Source organism: Trichechus manatus, unplaced genomic scaffold, assembly GCF_000243295.1.
Source record: "Trichechus manatus latirostris isolate Lorelei unplaced genomic scaffold, TriManLat1.0 scaffold00305, whole genome shotgun sequence".
NCBI classification, from domain to species: domain Eukaryota; kingdom Metazoa; phylum Chordata; class Mammalia; order Sirenia; family Trichechidae; genus Trichechus; species Trichechus manatus.
This window is the reverse complement of record NW_004444241.1, coordinates 691942-698466: the sequence shown is the minus strand read 5'-3', so window position 1 is coordinate 698466 and position 6525 is coordinate 691942. Positions and strand designations below refer to the sequence as shown.

The following is a 6525-nucleotide window of genomic DNA, read 5'->3' as shown; positions in this document are numbered from 1 at the left end:
TTTTTTTTTTTTTTTTGGCTATGAGCAGGCAGGCTGTGTATTCTTTGTTGTTTGCTCATCTGTGGGCACGATACTTTCATCTCCTTCTCTGATTGGCAGGGTCAGCCACTCAGATATGGTACAGCAGGGCAGGTCTAGCTGAAGAGGAGTTGCTGGGATGGGTTGTTTGTGGCACTTACTACAGCCACCAGGGCGGATTGGTAATCAGTGCAGGGCAGGTTCCGGTAGGCTGTGCCTGTGCTGCTTGGTGGTGTGATGTTAAGCGCACGGTGCAGGTAGGCAGGATGGAGGGGGGCGATTGTGATGTGTGGAGCTAAGATGGGTATGGGAGAGAGGAGAGAGGAACAGGAGCCAAAAACATACAAACAAAAAAGAGTGCTAGGGGAGCTTGCTGTTGGAGTGGAGAGATGAGAGGCTACGAAATGGAGAAAAACAAAAAGCGGAAGAAGAAGAAAAAAAGAAAAGAATGAATAAATAAAAATCAGAAAGGAAAAAGAACAGCAAAGCTCCCAGGGATCCCACCGGTGCAGCTATGAGGCTGCGGAAGTTGTTCCCAGGTGTTGAAGTACACCTGGCTAGGAGGTGTAGAAGTATTCAGTGTCCGGTATCCAGGGGACAAGAAGAGAAGGAAGGTATAGAGAGATGAGAAACTGAGTAATGAAGGAAGACAAAAAGGGAAAAAGAGGGAAAAGAAAACAAAACATATTTTAAAAAAAGGAACAAGAACCCCCCGAAAAAAAACAGGGAAAAAAAAAAAAAACACAATAAAAGAAATGCTCTCAGGGATCCCTCTGCATGTCTGTGCAAGCTGAGGGCGTAGGTCCCAAGCCGCACAGCACCGCCCGGCCAGAACAGGCTCCCAACTCGAGAAAAGAAAAAGAAAACAAACAAACATGCAAAAAAGCCCCGGGATCCCACCAGCATGGCAGCACGGACTGGGAAGCAGTTTCACACTCGAACAGAGCTCCACAGCCTTCAGGAAGAAGCAAAAATGGTGCACAGAGCCAGGTATTTGAGCAAAAGGAGGGGGAGGTGGTGAGAGGTAAGGAAGAAATTGAAAGAAGTGGAAAAAAGCAACACCAGCAGCCAACAAATGGCACTCAGGGAGTCGGCCAGTGCGGGTGGGTGGAATCCAAGCAGCTGGTGTTTCCTGGCCTAGAGACTGCGGCCTCGGGAAGCAGAGGAGGCCAAGTGGGGATGAAGAAGGGTGGGGGGTGGGAAAGCGTATATCACTGTTTACTGGTTGTTCTGTCTCCTGCTGGAAGCTCCATGAAGCTGCTTTCTTGTACCCCCTATTTGCTGGTCTCTGATAGGAGTCCAAGATGGCAGCTCTGTGCTGCATTAGCTGATAGGGGACCTCTGCATGTATGTTTCCTTGCTCTCTGTTCTCTGTCAGTTTCTTATTCCATTTGGTGCTTGGCTGAGTTCTTTATCTCTTGATTTGATGTTTAGGATTTCAGGGTTGCTGTTTTCTCTGTTTGGCTTAGTTTTTTAGATCTTTGCTGTGGAGGGACGGTGTGGTGCTTCTGCCTAGAATGCCATGTTGCCAGAGGTCTTGTTCAATTTCTTGACTGCTGCTTCCATGGGCGTTGATTGTGGATCCAAGTAAAATGAAATCCTTGACAACTTCAATCTTTTCTCCATTTATCATGATGCTGCTTATTGGTCCAGTTGTGAGGATTTTTTGTTTTCTTTATGTTGTCGTGTAATCCATACTGAAGGCTGTAGTCTTTGATCATCAATAAGTGCTTCAAGTCCTCTTCACTCAGCAAGTAAGTTTGTGTCATCTGCATAATGCAGGTTGTCAGTAAGTCTTCCTCCAATCCTGAGGCCCCGTTCTTCTTTATATAGTCCAGCTTCTCGGATTATTTGTTTAGCATACAGATGGAATAAGTATCGTGAAAGAATACAACCCTGTTTTGATAGCTGCATTTTTTTAGAAAAAGTATCATGGGTAGTACAAATGATTAAGCGCTCAACTACTAACCTAAAGGTTGACGGTTTGAACCTACCTAGTGGTACTGTAGAAGAAAGCCCTAGTGACTTCCTTCGGTAAAGATGACAGCCAAGAAAACCATATGGAGCAGTTCTACTCTGTAACACATGGGGTTGCCATGAGTCATAATCTACTCTAGGGCTGTGGGTTTGGTTTTGGTTTTATCATCAAGTGGAGAAACGGCTGATCTGGTTTCTGCTCACTGCACCCTTGAGAAGTTTTGTGGTAGAGATTAGGAGGTCACAGGTACTAACCACCCTTGAGGCTGCAGCTTTCCTTATTGCAGGTGTACAGAGGGGTGTTCAGTAGAGGGGTGTTTGCAGAACACAACTCAAACTGATGACAAGCATCCTCTCAGTCTCCATCCTGACACTGGTCATACAAACTATCCGAGAGTCATTTTGGAATCATCCCTTCTACTTCCCATTTCTTGATACCAGATTAGAAAAATCTTGGTTGATTCCTAATAAATGTGTTTGGGGCATATCAGTTCTGGTCCTACCACCACTGCTCTAGTCCTGTACTATAGCATCAGCTTCCTAGCTAACATCCTTGGCTCAGAGTCTTCTCTACGCCAATATGCCCTTCCTACCAGTTAACCAGTTGCCGTCGAGTCAATTCTGACTCATGGAGACCCCATGTATGTTAGAGTAGAACTGTGCTCCATAGGGTTTTCAGTGGCTGATTTTTGGGAAGGAGATCACTAGGCCTTTCTTGTGAGGTGTCTCTGGGTGGACTTGAACCTCCAATCTTTTGGTTAGCAGCTGAGTATGTTAACTGTTTGCACCACCCAGGGACTCCATCCTTCCTACCAGTGCCAAATTATTCTTCCTTAATAATCATTTTCATCTTGTTCAAAACCTCACGTCTTCATTATTTCCTACAAGAAGGTGTAAACTCTTCTGGCAGGCTCTGGAAGCCCCTCTCCCTTATCCTTCTGATCCAGCCGTTTCCCACCAGTACTCCTGAGCCTGTGCTCTCTGCTGATGACTGACACTGCTCCCCTCTTTCCTTCATTCCCTCCTTGGCTGTCTGCTCATTTGGCAGGGTCATATGGAATCCTATTCCCCCTCCGAGCCCACCCACTCCTCAAGATCTAGCTTAAGTTGCCCTTCTGGGCCAAGGCTGCAGGAAAGCTTAAGTGGATCTGGTGGGGCTCAGCCAGAGGCTGTTTATTCCCACCAGGGTTTTGATACTAAGTTGCCATATATACATTTCACTGGCTAGTCACTAACTGGCCCAGGCTCCCAAATGGCTCCCTTCACCCTGGGGATCAAGGTCCCAATCTCAGGGTCTGTTTAGCAGTCTATGCCAACCAAGGTAGTTTTCTTGGACTCACACTTGGCTCCTTCCAATACACATTTGAGCATTTTTCAAACGGTTCCTTAAAAATGGAATAACCTTATGCCGTCTACCACACCACAGTCCCTCCTGCTCTAAACTGTTGTATAAGATCTTCCTCTTCTAATAAGATTGACCAAATAATTTATGCAACCTTCAATCTGTCAGTATGATCTCGTACTTCTCATTGTTGAGTAGATTCCTCCTTCCAATTTGGGGAATAAAGTGTGTGCCCTGAGGCTGGACGTTTGCTGAAGTTCATGTTTTCTTGTGCAGTTGAAGGCTGGTATCAAGTACCAACTCTGACAATGGCTTAGACACTTTCTCTGAGCCTAAGGTCCACGTGGGCACCTAAGACCTGACCCTACGTTAACAAGGAAATGTCTGGTAGTCTGCAGGCAGGTGAAAAAGGAAGGGAGTAGGTGTAGCTCAGTGACATCTCTTACTGGCTGTGGGACCATGGGAAGTTACTCCACCTAATGAACCAGTGAACAGAGAGGACAGTCCCTGGATGAAACATAGTGGGCTGCCTCTTGTAGTTTCCTATGGGCTCTACTCTGTAATATAGAGAACTGGGGATTGTTTAGTAGTTCATGGGTAGGAATATCTATTTTGCAATTGCATTTACCGTTCTCATCTGCCCAATTAGACTGGAAACTACTGGAGGGGAAGGCCATCTGTTTTTGCATGCGCCCCAAGGGATGATATGGGGCTGAAGCATTAGAGTGGTTTTGATTCTCTGGAATGGGATGATTCTGAGACTTTAGAATACGGGCATAACAGAAAGGCACACAATTAAAATGTGTTGGCAGACCCCTTTGGGTATGCAGAATCCACTGTTAACTTTTTAGTTAACGGTGCTTGGTTGGATCACACCAATATTGTACAGAAAAGCAGGGAAGGAGCCTCAGACTGGCTCCCCTCTGTCACCTCCTGGCTCTGTGCCCATATCCCTGCCTTCTACCATTGCCACCAGCCGCTCCCGGTCTTCTGCCCTCCCCACGTGGCACACGGTTCCCAACACACTCAGCCCCGTCCCCTGCAGCTCGCCCACCGCCTGGTCCACGTTGTGCTGCTTCCGGCTGCTGACGATCACGTGGGCGCCGTCCTGGACCCGACGCCGGGCGATGGCGAAGCCAATCCTGGGGGTGGAGAGGGACGACGACTGTCAAGGCCACTGGTGAAGAGGTTGAGGCTCTGGAGTCAGAGTGCCTAGAGTCTGAATTCTAGCTTGTCCTCTGTGTGACCTCCATGCGTCCCTGTTTACTTATGTGTAAAATAGGGTTAATAACATTTACCATTAGCCAGTCATTACCACGCAGATGGACATACTTAGCCCGTTTTTGGCACTCCTTTACTTATTTTATTATGGTCTCGCCCCTCAGCCTAGGTTCCCAGGAACTGACATCATCTCTCGCAGGCCTCAGGTCTGGGTGGTGCAAACGGTTTGAGCTGGACTACTAACCTAAAGATTGGCAATTCGAAGCCACCCAGAGGCATCAGAGAAGAAAGGCCTGGCGATCTGCTTCTGTAAAGATAACAGCCAACTCTCTGGAGCAGTTCTACTCTGTAACGCACGGGGTAGCTATAAGTTGTAAACAACCTGATGGCAATGGGTTTGATTTTTTTTGGTTTTCACAGGCCTCACCAGGGGTAACAGGCCCCATACTCTGTACAAACTGAGGAGAGAGATAAGCTGAGGGTATAGCAGCTGTCAGTTTCCTGATTTGAGGGTATTATACAAAGGAGCTCCTGTCCCTAAATATCTCCCCTACTAGTGTCCATCATTCTCAAAATTTTATCCTTATTTACATTTTTGGCTGTACATGAAAGAGCAGGTCTCCGGTTAAAAAAAATGGAAATATTCCCCTGGGGACAAAGGTTACACATTTACAGTTGCCATCCATTAGCATTTTTGCATACATCTGTATTTTAGATTTGCGAAGAGTTGGCGTCTAGCAAGAAGAAGCGTTGGTGGCACAGTGGTTAAAGCGCTGGGCTGCTATCCGAAAGGTCGGTGGTTCAGCGGCTCTGCGACAGAAAGATGGGGCTGTCGGCTTCCGTAGAAATTTACAGCCGTGGAAACCTATGGGGTCGCTATGAGTCACAATCAATGGCAGTTGGTTTGGTTTTTTTTTTTTTGGACATCTAGCAAAGTCATGTGGGAATGAGAAACAAGTGCAGGGGATGAGAATCAGGCTCGGCACAGGAGGCAAAAATGTACAGGCCTAAACGAAAATCTGGACCGTGGATCTTGTGTTCCATCTAGGTAAGGAGGGGTTGTCTGGGAGACTTTTGGGGGAGCCCAAATAGGGTGCCTGAAACATTTTCATAGTTAATGGATAAGATTTTTGAAATCTGGGCTCTCTTGCATTTCTGGTTTCTGGTCTTCCCAGACTCTAGGTGGGGCTAGTGGGCTGGGGCAGCCCAGAGCACTAGAGGACTGGACTGAAGGGGCAGCATGGAGAGAGTCGTGCCAGAGGGAGCAGTGACATGAGGGCAGGCAGTGGAGGCGCCTAGGGCCAGGGATTGGCTTGGGCGAGGGGCTTCAGGATGAGCACTGTTCCTTTCTTCTGTCCCCGCGGGTGAGAGATTAAGGGCTGAGGCCGCCGGGAGGCAAGGAGCAAGGGCCTACTCCCAGTTTCCAGGCAGCAGGGGCCTCAGAGACTCTGCCCCGGTCACTCATCCATCGGTGGAGGCCGTTACCAGGGCCACCTTATTCACGAGCGGGTGCTGGCGAGCCATCCCGGAGCTGGCCATCCGCACCGACCTCCACGCTGGGACACTGAAGGCCAAAAGCTGCCCGCCCTTCTGCCTGGCGCCTGCTAACCGCACAAGATTCCGCGCACAACCGGGGAAGTGACTGCGGGGCGGGGCATGGGGCGGGCCTCCTCCTTGGCTCCCCGCCGCCCCCTGGGCTGATCAGCTTGTCCGGGTCAGAGTTGGCCCCTGGCGCAGGGGAGCCGTCTGTGGCCGTGGGCGCCCCCTGCAGGCACATTGCCGCTGCGCTCGGCAGCCCTCTTTCCTCCGCCGACTTGGCCTCCCCTGGCCAAGTGTGGGAATGTGCTCTTCTCAGGCCGGGTTTCCTGCAGGGCCGGCACTCCTGCAGGACGCCGCAGACGTTTCCGCCCTCCAGCCTCTTCTACATCTGCTTGGTCACGTCCTTTTTTGAGGGCTGGTGGGGGGTG

The 6525-nt window shown here is 49.2% G+C and overlaps 1 pseudogene; it reads right to left on the bottom strand.

The window, feature by feature from the left end:
* The window catches only part of LOC101342653 (dehydrogenase/reductase SDR family member 4-like), a 17661-nt pseudogene extending 11468 nt beyond the window's left edge, over positions 1-6193 (bottom strand).
* Positions 6194-6525: the final 332 nt, after the last annotated feature.